Consider the following 16,873-nt stretch of genomic DNA (forward strand, 5'->3'; position numbering starts at 1 on the left):
TCCGTATAGCTAAAAAATGTCTAATTTTTAATTACGACATGTGTTTTCTACACTATAAAAGTGCCACATAATATTCTATTTCTTGCATGTAAAAAGAAGAAAATATGGCTAAAATTCTCAAATCTGTGTATATTGTGATTTTATTTCTTTTTCTATTTCTTGTTGTAAAGAATATTGACGGTGCTAGTAATTTTTTTTCTTCATCCTTTTCATATTTCCTTCTATAGTTAATAGTTAGTACATTTAATAACACTATTTTGTTATGTTTTATCATTGCAGAATTAATTGATTGTAAAACTGATACTGATTGTCCACCAAATATTTCATTTCGTAATGATTCCATTCTTAGGAAGAATAAGTATAAGGTTCACAAGAGCACACTTATGTCATGCAGGAAAAAATAAATTCGTATACTAGAAAAAATAAAGTATTCAATATACCTTTTTTTTTATTTTTATAATGTGCATTTATGTTACTTAGCTATTATGATGGCATTCAATTATTTTATTTTTTATCTTATTATATTTATTTATTTTTGTAACTTCACCAATCTTATTCGTTGAGGTGCTTCTACATCCCTTGTCATGCATGGTCAATCCCTATCTTCGTTTTTATGACTTCATTGGTTGGTAAATATATTTGGTTTTATGAGAGTATGTCAGATTTTTCTAAGTTGGATGTGGCTGGCATTATGGTTAGGACCTCATGTGGGTTACTGATCAAGGAGGTGTTTAAGGTGAACATTAATAATGTTTTTTTTCGAGTAAGAGTGGTGGTGGAAGAAACTCTTGGTCCGTCGACCAAACTGGTGAAGAAAGTCTCTCCTCTTCTTTCGAATTCAAATTCAAATGATTTGTATGTTCAAGAGAGCTTTTCATGGGAGGAGTTCGTAGGGAAGGAGGTTGGCTCTGAGGGAGAAGATGAAGACGGTTCTCGAGGCAAAAAGTGTGAAGGATCTGTTCAGAAGGATATTAATGAAAATCGTTTGTTTGTTTTCAAAGAAGTCAGTACAAAGGTAAGGGATGTAGCCATTTTCAAGTAAACTAAAGGAGTATATGTCAACAAGCTAGGGTCTAGCTTTGATGGTGTAGGAGTCTGAGATGTATCGACTTCCCACAGGGCTGAGGATGATGGTGTTAAGTCAAAGATAGTGGTAGGATCCAGTAAGGGTAAAGAATTTGAGGTGGTCTTTTTTGATGACTTGTTGAAGGCTCAATCGTCCCAAAATTCCATCTCTGTTGTGGGCCGAAGGAAAAGGGAGAAGAAAGGAACACATGGTGGTGTTAGATCTTCTTCTAGTCGTCTGCTGACTTAGGGGAGAAATTAGGTTTTTCTGGGGGATTTCGCCCCTCTTCTTCTTCGATCCCAAATGTTTCATCTCCATCGTTTTTAGAGAACTCCATATCTCAAACCTCTGTTAATAATGTTTTCACATAATTCTTATATGGTAACATTACTAATCTTTCCCAGATGAAGTAGAAGATTTCGAAGGGTTCCTTGTTTGAGGATTCGAATCAAAGGTGTCATTCAGTGACTGACTCTGAGGTTAATCAAGATAACATGAGATTCTGGGTGGGAATGGACTCCAAGGTGTCGAAGAAAGTCTAGGAGATTATCTCTTCTCTTGGTATTCATGGAGAGGGCGACAAGGAAGGTTATGAGGAAGATATTAGAGAGATGGAGGCTAGAAACAAATACGACAAGTCCAAGAGGGAGTCTGTAAAATTTGTTGCTCAATGAATCTATTGTCGACCAATATCAAAGGGGGGAGTAATAAAGTCAAGCAAAAGAGGATAGCTCATTTGATTCAGGCAGGTAAGGTGGACATATGTTTTATTCAAGAAACCAAACTTACTTCTTAGTATGTATTTATTGCTTCTTCGTTGTGGGGAGATTCTAATTTGGAATGGTATAAATCTGGGGTTGTCGAGACGGCGGGGGCGTTGTTATTTTATGGAGGAAGGGTTTACTCAAGCTATTGTTTAGCTTTAGGGAGAAGGTTTCGTGGGGGTTAATGTTGAGTGGAGGGGGTCAAGAGATGTTTTTGGTGAATGTGTACTCTTTGTGTCATCTATTACTAAAGAAGAAGTTATAGATGGATTTGCTTGCTCTGAAGAATAAATTCGGAATCGGGGTTGGATTGTATGGGGTGGTGAGGATTTCAACATTGCTACTAGTTGTAAAGAGATGAAAGGGGTGATTGTAGGGGGAGAAGAAGGGAGATGGCGGACTTTGGTCGTTTTATTGAAGAACTGAGTTACATTGATGTTCCTTGTGTGAGAGGTCCTTTTACGTGGTTTAATAGTGCATGTACTTCAATGAGCAGATTAGATAGGTTTTTGATTTCTAAGAATCTGATTGAGGATTGGAAGATAGTAGGTTAGTATGTAGGCAATAGGGATATCTCAGGTCATTTCCATATATGGTTAAAAGCGAGCAACGAAGATCGGGGTCCTAAGTCGTTCAAATTCAATAACTGATGGCTCAACATCCAGATTTATCTTCGTTCATCAACAAAGAGTGGAACTATTACAAGTTCGCGGGTAGAGGTGATTATGTGTTGAAAGAGAAATTGAGACAGCTGAAGATTAGTTTGAAGAAGTGGAATATTGATGTTTTTGGTTGGATAGACTTGAAAGTGAACACGACAGTGCAGGAGCTGAACGATCTTGATTTTCAGGTTAGTAATTTAGATATCTCTACAATAGAGGAGTTGGCTCTGAGAAGGGAATTAGAATATGCGGAAGTGTGGAATCATCTTAATTTGAAGGAGGGTTTGTTAAGGCATAAATCTAGAGCATTATGGTTGAAGGAAGGGGATATGAATTATAGCTTTTTCCATAAAGTCATGAAAGTGAGATATAGAAGAAACTTCATTTCTTTTGTCAACACTCCGGAAGGAAGGAAAGAGAAAGTGGGTGAGATCATATCAGAAATTCGCAACTACTTTGAGGCTAATTTTCTCAAGGGGATCAGGTCAAGAACGGTCCTCAATGGAGTGGATATGATTAAGCTTTTGGATGAGGATAACTTGAGTATTTAGGTGATTTTCATAGAAGAAGAAATTAAGGATGAAGTTTGATGTTGTAATGGCAACAAGAGTCTCGGGCCTGACAGGTTTAACTTTAGTTTTTTTGCATATTTGTTGGAAGATGGTAAAGAAGGATGTCGTTCGATTTGTTTCATATGTCTTCTCCAATTCCACTCTTTCTAAAGAAGCCATGGCCTATTTCATCACTCTTGTCCTTAAAATCGACAACCCTTAACTTCTTGTTAATTATAGAACTATATGTTTGGTCAGTTGTTTTTAGAAGTTGTTATCAAAGATCTTGGCATCTCATCTTAAGAAGGTCATAGGGAACATTATTTCAGCAGAGCAAATTGCTTTTGTTCCTGGAAGGAGTATTACAGACGGAGTAATGGTGGTAAATGAGCTATTGGATCTTGCTAAACGATCGAGAATGGGGTGTATGGCTATGAAGATTGATTTTGATAGAGTGTATGATTGTGTTAATTGGGACTTCTTAAGGTATTTATTTTCAAAGCTGAATTTCGGAGTTAGGTGGATGGAGTGGATGGAGTCTCTCGTTTTTAAAGGTTCAATGTCTATTCTTATTAATGTTAGTGCTACTAAGGATTTTATGGTGGGTAAATGGTTGAGGCAATGAGATCCCTTGTCTCCTTTCCTCTTCATCTTAGTCATGGAAGGTCTAACAAGGTTAATGAAGAATGCGCTAGACTCGAGTTTATTCAAGGATTTCAAGGTGAGTGAAGTGGTTTCTTACAGCGTTGTTCAGTTTGCAGACGATACCCTAATAATAAGAGACTGCAATTGGGATAATATTGGTGCATTAAAGCCATTCTTATAGGATTGGAAATGGTTTTGGGTCTTCGGGTTAATTTTTATAAGAGTAGCATAAGTGGTGTCAATTTGAGCTCTGATTTTTTAGAAGTAGCGTCATTTTTTTACATCATGGAGTTTGTCATCTTCCGTTTAAATTTCTTGGTATTCTTGTGGGTGATACCCCGAGGAAGGCTAAGATGTGAACTAATGCTGCCTATCTTCACATTGTCGTTTTATAAGGCCCCTTTCGTCAACATTAAGGAGATTGTTAGAATTTAAAGTAATTTTCTTTAGGGTAGTAGCTCTAATCGTAAGAATGTTAATTGGGTTAGTTGGAAGACAGTTTGCTTGCCAAAAGAGAAAGGAGGTTTATGGATTAAGGATATAGCGTCTTTTAACAAATATCTTCTTCTTAAGTGGAAGTGGAGATTCATCACGGCGAAATTCGTGATTTTGAAGGGTATTGTTGATCATAGGTATTCTTCTTCGAGTTTGGCTTTGGAGGTGACGAGGTATGACGGTGCTGGAGGCCAAAAGTCCAACTCTATTTGGTGGAGAGATATCTCCTCTTTGAGCTACGACAAGGTAATCTCCTCTTATTTTTTTGTTGACAATTTGAGCTGCCCTTTGGGAGACGGGATGGAAATATCATTTTGGCATTGTAAGTGGTTGAACAAAATTCCGTTGAATGAGGAATTTCCTAAATTTTTTCTTTACTCTCCGCCTTGAATAGTTGTGTGGCTGAGATGGAGTTTTTGAGTGGCCCAGTTTAGACGTGGGATCTTAGTTTTCTTTCTTTCACTAGTGGCTCGACAGTGTTTAGGGAACTAGAGGAGTTACAATATTTGTTGCAGTATGAGTCACCTATTACTGCAAGCGAAGACTGTTTCCTTTGGGAATCAAAAGTATCAAATAGGTTCTCTGTCAGTTCCTGCTATGAGTTGATTTATCAGGTAAACCATCATTGTGTTATCAACGATGATTTGGTAGCTACTTTGAAGGAGTTGTGGAGTTCGAAGATCCCTTCAAAAATTAAGATTTTTCTATGGAGGCTTCTCTTGAACATGTTAGTTACGAATGACCAATTGATGAAGAGAGGTATTTGCCTTGGTGGCCTTGATCCTTTGTACGTTCTGTGTAGAAACTCTGAAAAATCCTCGTCACATTTATTTCCGAGTAACGGATTCGTTGTGAATGTTCGGAAAGGTACCGTGAAGTGGTTGGGTATTAAGGTGAAGTTAGATGCTCATTGTCATGTTTCTTTTTCTTGCTTTGTTAGATCTTTAAGGAAGGTGATATGGAATCATGCAACTACAATTTTTTTTAATGTGATCGAATCATTATCATATAAAAAAATCATACAATTTGCTCATTTTGCATAGTTACGTTGTCACGATGATTGTGAATTATTATTATTATTATTATTAAAAATCCCCTTTTTCTATCATCAAAGGTTGAAAAGTTAATTTAAAAAGTATAAATTTTAATTATTAGCAATTCTTTTACGTCACGGTTTTACGAAATGCATATGGAAAACATAACACATTAATCTCCTTAACAGACACTTCAAAATAATTATAATTTTTAGGAAGGGTTTATTACAACTTCATAGACGCTAAAAATATTTAATTTTTCAGCACAACATGTGCTTTCTATACTATAAAAGTGTCACATAATATTCTATTTCTTGCATGTAAAGAGAGAAAAAAAACATGGCTAAAATTCTCAAGTCTGTGTATGTTATGATTTTATTTATTTTTCTATTTCTTGTTGTAAAGAATATTGATGGTGCCGGTAATTTTATTTTATTTCTTCATATTTTCTTCTATAGTTCATAGTTAATACATAATTTTATCTCATTTTAATAACACTATTTTATTATGTTTTATGATTGCAGTAGCAACTAAATGTAAAACTGATGTTGATTGTCCACCAAGTACTTCTATTCGTAGGTACAAGTGTACTAAAAACAAATGTAGATATACTAGACTGAGCTACGGATGAATAAGGTTCAAGAGAGCACACTTATGTCATGCAGGAAAGAATAAATTCTTATACTAGAAAAAATAAAGTATTCAATATACCTTTTTTTTAATTTATAATGTGCAGTTATGTTACCTAGCTATATAATAATGGCATTTAATAATTATATTTTTTACTTAATTATATTTTTGCAATTTCACCAACCTTACAATTATAGCTTTATACTCTAAGATCTTGGAAATATAACTATAGTATAATAATATTACACTTAGTACTCAATCAACTCAAATTATAGATTTCTTATATTAGTTGGGTATAGGAAATGCGAGTTTAAATCTGTGATATTATTTAGGGGTATTCAAAATCGAACTGGTCTAATAGAAAATTAATAATTAAAATAAATCAAATCAAAATTGTAAAAATTGAACGTAATTCGGATGTGTTTGAGTCATTTTTAACAATACCGTACGGTTTTGTTTGGTTTTGTTTGCGATTTGTATGTTGTAAACTGAATCAAGTCAAACTAAACCACGTTATGTTATAACCCAGACTCGACTTAACCTATGTTCAACTCAAACTCAAACCTATTATGCACTGGCCTTAAGATTACATTTTTATCGCACATTTTCTTCTCTAATCTCTCATGTCTTCTGATTTTTATTTTTTATCATCTGTAATCTCTCATCTCCTCTGTTTTTTTCTATTTCATTATAATGTTTTAGATATTGTTTATTCTATTATTTTATGTTTTTTATTCCACTTTTATTTAATCGGGTTTTTGTATGTTAAATGGAAAGTTGTTGTCCAAATATGATGAATTTTATTATTATTTGATAATGTATAAATGATTAAACACAAAATTTCTTATCCTCAATATATGTATGTATGACTCAATATTTTATAAAAAATCAAACCAATCGAAACTGCATTAATTTGATTTGTTTTGGTTCGGTTTAATTTTTAAAAGTTAACTAAACTAAATCGAACTACATATTTTTTCTGTTGCGGTTCGAATGACTTTTAACATTAAAATTATGCAAACCATATCGCAAATACCCTTAATTCCACTTACTCATCTTTAATAAATAAAATAAACTCCACTTACAAGCCTACTTAAAAAAAACAACTCAAATTATATTTATTTGAACCGAGAGTTTGTCGTTTATTTCATTATTTAAGTATAAATAATTGTTATAATTACCATAAATGGATTGTTTAGAAGATATGAATGATGCAACTCTATTCACCTAACAGAGTTTAGTGCAAGTTTAGTCATATATTTATTCTTTTTTTCTTTCAATAACTACTACCTCTAATAACTACTGACTTGGGAGTCAGAGGCGAGTCATCCAATTCAAAGAATATGTTTGTAACATTTATTCATAAAACAGAATTCATAATATCTCGTAACAAGTTACAACAACCTTTCAAACATCTTGACCAACACTCTAAGTTTTGTACCATATTCTCTTGGACATGTCATATTGTGGTCGACATGATCACATACGATCTTACCGCTACAAACTATTTGGAAGGCCTTCAGACCATAATTAGTCACATCATCGGTGGAATGTTAAGTGTGATGTGCGTCATCAACAATGTTGGTGTGCCAAGCCTAACATTCTTGGCCATATTTTTTATACCTCTCTAAGGGTCTCATCTTGTGAAGATTGGCACTTTGACAGTGGTTGTTCTAGACACATAACGGGAGACAAATATATATGAAGGACAATAAATCTTATTCTAACAGTTATGTCACATTAGGTGATGGTGCCAAAGGAAACATTATTGGTAAATGGAAGTTAGACTATCCTGGTCTTCCTTTCCATAATGACGTGTTACTAGTTGATGGTCTCACTACTAATCTTAATAGAATCAATCAACTTTATGATCAAGATTTATATGTCAACTTCAGTATATCTTAATGCACAATCACAAACAAAAACCACTCTCAGTTAATGAAGGGGTTCAAATGTATAGAAAACTGCTACGTATGGTCATCCTCTAATAAATATCAACCTCAGTCTTGTCAAATTTCATAAACATATGAAACTCAGTTGTAGCACAGAAAACATGGGAATGTTGTAGTGTTGATAGCAAATGTAGTTAGATCATCTTCATAGGGACTGATTTTGTTTCAAAGATCATTCAATAGTTTGTATTACTTTAAGTTTGTTTTATCAGAGATTGATTATTTGATGAATACTTAAAAAGTAAAATAACAAAAAATAAATGCCTTATGCTTCAAAAGTGAGAAAACTTTGTTGGGGTTAGACTTCCATGACCTGTTATTATGTAGCATTCTTGACCAATAATATGACTCTAATCAGTTATTAATATTATTTCTTGTTGCTCTTATTGCGGCTAATGTCTAGGACAACGATATGAGATCAATCATATTACCTAATAGACAATCTATTAACCTATTGACCAATACGTAAACATTAAGTTTTAACATTAAATGAAAATGTATATGTCTACTTTCATCAAATAATATTATTCGTGTGAATATCAAATAGATGATAAACTTTGATCTAGTAATGACCAGTACCTTTCGAATATCAAGTCATACCATGAAAATACATTTTAGGTAGCTAATCCAAAACAAGTTGTAAGAGCGAATAATCCATCAATATTAAAACTTTAAAAGAATTACATATAACTCCATTGTTGGGATGAAAACATACATAACAAGACAACCACATCTGACCCCAACAAAAGAGAAAATCATCTATACTTACTCATCATATCTTTACAATCAAGCCAAAGAAAAAAGAAGTTGAAAAACATATATTAACAATTCTTCAGACAACATTTCCACCATCAATTCTTCTGCTCTTATTGTCTCCTGTTGTGCTTTGTGGTGAGAACTTAGTTTCTCTGAGGAACCACCTAAATCCATTGACTTATGATATCTTAAATGATTTATCTGGAACCCGTATCTATAGGGTTAAAAATGGTAGGCTTTTTAATCTCACTGTAACACCCTATCCCCGAATACTCTTAATTAAAAATAGAAAAAATGAAATAAACATATTTAACCAACAAGGTTGTCACACATGTCGCTCAAATATTCATGCTTTCCAAAAAAATATATAATAACACAACGGAAAATAAACTTTAAAACATGGTATATAATATCTCAACATAATAAAACACTCAATTAACTAAATTAATCCAACAACTTGGAAAACAACGAATAAAAACATTTCAATCCAGTGTTATAGATCAGAGCACCGACAAAGCTAAATAACGCATTAAACAAAAAATAAGTGAAGAGACCTTAGTGCCCACATACAGCTCAACAACAGCTACTCCTATACCTCATTATGTGTACTCCAGAAGAGTACATAACACCACAAAACAACAACCAGGGGTGAGAATAACTTTACAAATGATAGCATTGCATTAAAAAGTAAGGATAGTCATACATAACATAAATTATCATTTTCACACAATAATCCATAACAACAACAATAATAATAACAATGCAAATGTATTAATGCAATATACTCCTCCTCCAAGAATGCATATGGTACCAAGGTTTGGATTTTAGAGGTGTGTTATTGATTTATCCATGTCTCTAGTTCCTCTCTGGAACACATCGTTCTCTCTGAACAATGAGACCGTCATCGGCTCTCTCTGAGCACTTGACCTCTTCGGATCAAAGTCCTACTTATCTTCAACATACATGAATGCATGAGACTCAACAATAATACTCAAAATACATATGCAATAATTCAACCCAAAAACCAAAGAAACAACATTCACATCTCGTACTCAAATATATGTTCTCTCTAAACCAAATCAAAAATATATTCTCTCTGAACCATAATTTGTCAATGCAAGGCCAACATGGTAGTTCTCTCTGAACTACTCAACTCGAAAATATGTTATACAATTATAGCTCAATCATATAAACATATACTCATCAACAGTGTAAAATATTAACATATTATCACAAGATTACTCACCAATTGAGTAATTCATATTATTACTTATGTAATATCCCCAACAGGGTAAGGCAACAATTATTCAAGGCAACACTATCCATATCAAAATAACTCTAAAGGGTCAAATACTTTCACTTCAACTCTAAAGTTCATCATATTTAACTCTAAAAAACTCAATAACAACTCTAAAAACTCTATAACAACTCTAACCAAATAAAATATGACTCATAAACTCAACCTTCTTGATTCAACTCGATCAATCACACGATTGAAACTCTAAAACAGAATGTCTGACTTAAAAATAGCATAAAAAGTTACTGATTTATAATAAAATTATGAAACTCTCCAATTTAAAATATCATTAAACTTTCTTTATAATGCAACTAACGACACCCCAAACGAACTTATGAAACTCAAGTTACGCGTAAAACATGATGAGCAACACATGACTGAAATTGACTATACCTCTGACATAAAAACCAGCTAACTGCTATCTTTGTAGCACTCCTAGACCCAATTTCCCCAATTAAATAGAAATATTATCGTATTAGATTTCTAACACAACTGACGGCACCGCAAACAAACATATATAACTTAAGTTATGCATGAAATAAGATGAGCAATCCCCTTCTATATCTACCTGCGATTTTCTGAATTTTTCTCCTATTTAAAACTCGCTTGTTTTTCCTATTTGAGTTTTAATTATCTCTTTAGGATTTTTCGTGGCTTTTGCAACCTTTGTCCAACAAGAGAGATCAAAGCATATCAACAGTACAAGTAAAAAAACGTTCTATGATCAAATTATTAAAGAGTTTTCCCCAAAGGGCACAACCACATATTATCACACACTTGTAGCACCTCAAATTTGCACATCCCATTTGTATATACATTTCATTTTTAGGTCATTAACATCACATTAACATTGCATTGTCATTGCATATCCCATTACATCTCATCAGGCAAGACTGGTCAGGAGATTCAACTGTGCAAGGCAACAAGAGCATTTTCCATGAGATCAAAGCCCTAGGGTTGGTACATTGAGCTTACATGACCCAAGAATCATTTTGAAGTAGCTTGGCCAAGTGTTGAAGGCCCAGAACTCATCAGTCCATGTGCAAATCATCTGAGGCCCACAAAAGTCAACAGAAGTCAACAGCAAAGTCAACTGTGGATTTGGAGGTGGGAAGTGATTAGAGATGCCTCATTCATGTTCAAACAAGTCTCATTTGACATTTCAAACATCAACATTGAGGAATTTGAAGTCAGATCAAGACTTTCCCAAAATAGTAGGTGACGCTGTCGTTTGGTGAGCGCGCCAAGTTCAAAATTGGCCATGGTTCGAATCTGGTTGAAGGACTTTTTCAAATACCATGCCATTTATTCATTTTCCCTCCTATTTCCATGTTTGGCTCCATTTTCATATTCAAATCTTTCATCCACTTCCAAAAATCATATAAAATTGAAAAATGCTCCAATTGATCTCCAATTTTTTGCTATATGTTCCTTATCCTGTCTACTTTTTTATGAGCATAAAATTGCAAATTGTGCCTGGCTTAAAAAATGATTTGTCCTAGGGTGATTGAACATGTATCCATTCATACTATTGCTTTGTTCCTTTGATCATAAAATGTTTGTTTCTTATCCAATGATTCTGAAATTTTGTGTGTGGATTCTAGACATGTTGAGTGACATTTTGGCTTTGGTTTGAGATTTTTCCCATGCTCCCATTCTGTTTTATGCTCATGCTAACTTGGTGTGACAATTTGTGTCACACATGTGATTGTTTGAATTGTGCTATGTGATTTCCATGCCTAATAATGTCCAATGCCTCTGATTTTTTGTGTGATGATCATGTTATATGTCCTGTTTACTCATGAATTTTGCCAAGATTATTTGAGTCATTTTTGATTTGATGTGCATTTGTTTCTTCTGATGTCTCAATGTGATCACCATTTGCATGCCTTGCCATGTTTTGCTCATGAAATGAATATGATTAATGATTTTGATGTGAGACCTTTTGAGACTTATTCTTGATTGAATAAGGATGATTCATGTTAAATTTCAAGTTCTGTTTTGGATTTTTGATCCATCTTTGACCCTAGGCTTTGACCTAGTGGTTTGTGGCTTACATATGGGTTTTGATTTCAGGTTTAAACATCCAAGTCTATAGTTGATGATGCGTCCTCATTTGAGCATTGATGTTTTCTCTTGATTACTAACAATTGTGTGTTTTGTAGGTTGATGCTAACTCATTTGAGTTTGCCTTGTGGCTTGCACATTATGAACATTGTCTGTCTATTTGTTATTGCCTATTGATTGTTTGTCTGTACAGTTGAACTGATTGGTTTAGATTTTTCACAGGTACCTAAGTTGCTTTAAGTTCCTTTGAACTTGCTTTGCTAGCTTGTGGTTTACTTACCACTGAGGTATAACTCCTTTGACTTCATGTAGTCTGGAAGACCTGTCCTGTTATGTGGGCAGGCACCTGTCTGAAGCCCTCCTTAAGAGGCAATGCTTGTGAATGTTTAACTTTGTGCCAAGCAGGTAAAGACCTCTTAAGAGGCAATTGGCAGATAAAAGGGATGTATAATCCATCCCCTGCTATTCAGTTGAGTCATTCATCCTGCTCACACCATTGTGTTGATGCATTGTGGATAAGAACCCAAGATCATGTTGTGTCAGTCATTTGTGGAGAAGAATTCCTACATTCTGAACTCCCACACTTTCATTTGTCTGAAGCTCTCCTAGGCCAGGGATAAGAGCTGTGAGGTCTTACCCTCACTTCCCATTTCCTCTGTTTCACCCTAACTCTCAATGTTAAGGTTAAGAGCTAACCACACCCTTTTCCAGTTGGCTTATTGGTCGAGGTTGACATGACCCCTTGACTAAAGCCTAGCCTTGTATGAGCCCATCTGTGTGCATATAGTGTGTGTGCTTGCTTATTTGTGCTTGTATGTGTTTGCCTGTGCTGTTTAGGATAGCTTGCTTCCTGTGCAAGTTAGATAGAAACCTTAACATATGGATCGTATGCATGACAACTTCTAGGCTCGAGTCGTAGTCTCCCTAGTAGTTTGTGTCTCCCTTTGTATCTGGTTAGGCTAGAAGTTCTTTCCCTGTTTAGGGGAACTATGTCGCCCTGATCCTCATACCAGATGAGGTACGTAGGCAGGAGATGAGCTGATCTCTCCGGGCGCTCTTTTTTCTTTTTCAACCCCTTTTGTGTGTGTTGGAGTCTGACGTAAGTCCAGCGATTGGCAGTTGGTTTCCTGTGTCTTGTTTGCTTGTTGGAGTCTGACATAAGTCCAGCGATTGGCAGTTGGTTTCCTGTGTGTGTTTGTTGGTTCAGAGTCTGATGTAAGTCCATCAATTGGCATTCGGTTTCTATGTTTGCCTGTTTGTGTGGAGCCTGACGTAAGTCCAGCGGTTGGCAGTCGGTTGCCTGTGTGGTTTTGTTTGGCGGGCGTTAGCCGAGCTACGGGTGCTCTGATTCTTCTCCAGTCAGAGAAGATACGTATGCATAGGATGCGACATCCTAGCGAGCATGTTTTCCCCTGTCCCGAACTACATCGACTCTGATGTCTGTGTCTGACAGACTACGTAGGCCCAGGATGCGATATCCTGCCGAGTCCGTTTCTTCCGTCTTTTCTGTGTTTGATTCCAGCGTGTGTGCAGTGTTTGAGCAGTTTCTAGCAACCTTTCTTCTATTCTCTCTGAGCGTGGATCCCATCGAGTACGACGGATGCGTAGGGGTGCTAATACCTTCCCTTCGCATAACCGACTCCCAATCCCATCCATCTCTGGTCGCGAGACCATGTCCTTTCCAGGTTTACTTCGAGCGTTTCCTTTCCCTCTTTTGGGATAAATAACGCACGGTGGCGGCTCTGTTGTTTCGTTTTCCCGCCGGTTTTTCGCGTAATGCGACAGCTGGCGACTCTGCTGGGGACTAATGAGAAGTTGACCTTCTGCTGGTCCATCTTCCCTAAGCGAGTCAGTCCTAGCGTTCTCTAGGATAGTTTAGGTTGCTTTTGCTGCTTTATTTATTGCATTTATGATTATGCTGTGATTGTATATACTTGCATATGTGTTTGCATGCATCATATTATCATTATGCTGGCTGTGTATCTGTTTCTCTGTTGGGTGGGAATCACCAGAGGTAAAAGGCCCAATACCCAGGCTATGAGTGAACTCTAGGACACCTAGGAATAAAGTGATTCTTGGGAAGCGGGTGGTATTGTGCCACTTAGCGGAACTTGATATCACGAGCAGTTCAGATCCTGATGGGGTATCATCGGTACATACATCTGGTGTGTACATGATGATATTCTATGAAAGGGTTGTTTATCCTGCGTTTCTCTTGACCTTACCCTGGCCTAGATTACACCCGTGAGTGGGGAGGGAATGATCATTATTACAGATACCGTTAGTGACTTGTTGGTGACTCTTGGGTCCTGTCGGTGACTTGGTTCTGCAGTTTGAGTCTCAGATGATTTTGGGTCTCAGATGATTTTGTGGTTCCGAATTCAAGCCGAAGCTTTGAGCCTGTGCTCCGAGATACACCGCCAGCTAGTCGTGTTTGCATCATTTGCATCATAGCATGTTTATTTTCAAAAAAATAATGCAATAAAAAAATGAAAAAAAGAAAAAGCTAATATTCTCATGCATATCATTTCTCAGGTTCATTCAGGAGTCTATTCACTGTGAGAGATGGCATCCGTTCCAGAGATGAAGAGGAAGACTTGCACCTACAGTTTTCACCGTGAGCCATTGACGTCCTTGATAGAGTTGAGCAACTTTATGACCGGCGGTAATCAGAAGGTGTTTGTTGATCAGTATGGGGATTTGTTGACACTGTTGAAGATGGTGGTAGATCCAGTGCCTTTGCAGACTCTTCTCCATTTCTATGACCCAGAGCTCCGTTGTTTCACTTTCCAGGACTATTAGTTAGCGCCCACTCTCGAGGAGTATTCTATCCTGATGAATGTCCCGATCAGATATCAGGTTCCTTTCTTGGATGTTCCAAAGGAGGTTGATTTCAGGGTTGTTGCCAGAGCTTTTCATTTGGGTATCAAGGAAGTGAGTGACAATTGGAAGTCGAGTGGTGATGTTGTGGGTTTGCCTTTGAAGTTCCTGGTGAGGATGGCTAAAGAAGAAGCAAAGAAGGGAAATTGGGAAGCTTGTCATGCTCAGTTAGCTATCATGATTTATGGGATTGTGTTGTTCCCAAGTATGCCCAATTTTGTGGATCTTGCTGCTGTCACTATTTTCCTTGGAGGAAACCCAGTTCCTACTTTGTTAGCTGACACTTACTATGCCATTCACAGCAGGCATGGTAAGGGTGGAGCTATCAGATGCTGTCTCCCATTGTTGCTCAGATGGTTCTTGTCTCTTCTGCCAACCAGTGGACCTTTTTTGGATACTCAGAGCACTCATAAGTGGACTCAGAGGATTATGTCTCTTACATCTTATGATATCAGGTGGCAATCTTACCGGATGGATGTGCGTAATGTCATCATGAGTTGTGGAGAGTTTCGTAATGTACCACTTGTAGGGACTAAGGGTTATATCAATTACAACCCGGTTCTTTCTCTTCGCCAGTTGGGGTTTGTGATGAATAGAAGACCACTTGATGCTGAGATAGTTGAAAGTGTGTACTTTGAGAAGCGAAGTGACCCTGCTAGATTGGAGCAAGTAGGAAGAGCTTGGAAGACCATTGGTGTCAAGGATGGAGCTGTGTTAGGGAAGAAGTTTGCTGTTGCTATGCCTGATTACATTGATTGGGTCAAGAGTAGAGTTGAGACTTTGTTGTTGCCCTATGTTAGGATGGAGTCATTGCAAGAGCAACCACCTTTGATCCTTGCTGAGAGTGTGCCTGCTGAGCACTACAAGCAAGCCTTGATGAAGAATCGTCGGTTGAAAGAGAAGGAACAAGATACCCAGATGGAGCTTTACAAAGCCAAAGTTGATAAGTTGAACTTGGATCATCAACTCAAAGGCATGCAGGGTGAAGATGCTAGTAGATTGAAGAGCAAGAAGAGGTCTTATGAGGAGATGGAGACCTTGTTGAATGAAGAACACCGTGAGTGCTTGAGGTTGCAGAGAGCTGAAGCTAATTATCAGAAGAAGATACGAGACTTGGAAAAGCAGCTCAAAGACAAAGATATCCAGTTGAAGAAGGAGGTAGACTTGAGACGTGCATCAGAGAATCAGCTTGGAGGAGAAGTTGTGAAGCTCAGAAGACAACTGAAGGAGAAGATCACTCCTCTTCCAGAGTGTTCAGAATGTGACCTGTTGATAGACCAGTGCCAGTATCTGAGGACTCTCGTTCCAGGAGGACATCTGGCCTAGCTTGTATCTTTGTTGTTTATGTTGAGAATCACCTCCAGGCTTGTTGGATGGGATTCATTGTTGTATGCTGATCATTTGTGTCTTTGTCTGAATACTGTTGTATGACTCTTGTTGCTCACATCTATAGATGAGATTGTTGATGTTTCACCTTGTGCTCATTATCCTGTGTAGGTTGCTTATGTGTTGTTCATTATTGCAGGTTGCCATGTCTTGAAAGATGAATCAGGCTCTTGAATGCCTGAGAAATGAACATATCATGTGCATCATACGCATCATAAGCATCATACACATATCATTTTGCATTACAGGTGTTCTTGATCGAGACTTCTCACTCTGGTTCCTGTGTCAGGCAGGATTGTTGATCAACGTCCGCACCGCTATGCAACCCGGTTGAATCAACAGAGGAATATGGACCAAGTGCAAGCTGAGTTAGCTGAGATGAGGGCTAACATGGCCTAATTCATGACAATGATGCAAGGGGTCGTTCAAGGGCAAGAGGAGCTGCGTGCCTTAGCCCAGAGACAGGAAGCTGTGATTATGCCACCCAGCCGTGCTTCACCAGTGGGTGTACCTGTGAATGATGGTGTTGATGTTGTTGCTCCCGTCAATGATTACGATGTGGGTGATGAGTTGAGGGGTATCAGAATTAATGGACAGCCTCTTGCTGCAGAGACTGTTAATGCCAGAGCAACCCGTGCTCCCGTGCGCCATCCTGCTCCGCTGGTTGACAGGCAGGAGGATATGTTCA

The sequence above is a fragment of the Lathyrus oleraceus genome, chromosome 5, assembly GCF_024323335.1.
Source record: "Lathyrus oleraceus cultivar Zhongwan6 chromosome 5, CAAS_Psat_ZW6_1.0, whole genome shotgun sequence".
NCBI classification, from domain to species: domain Eukaryota; kingdom Viridiplantae; phylum Streptophyta; class Magnoliopsida; order Fabales; family Fabaceae; genus Lathyrus; species Lathyrus oleraceus.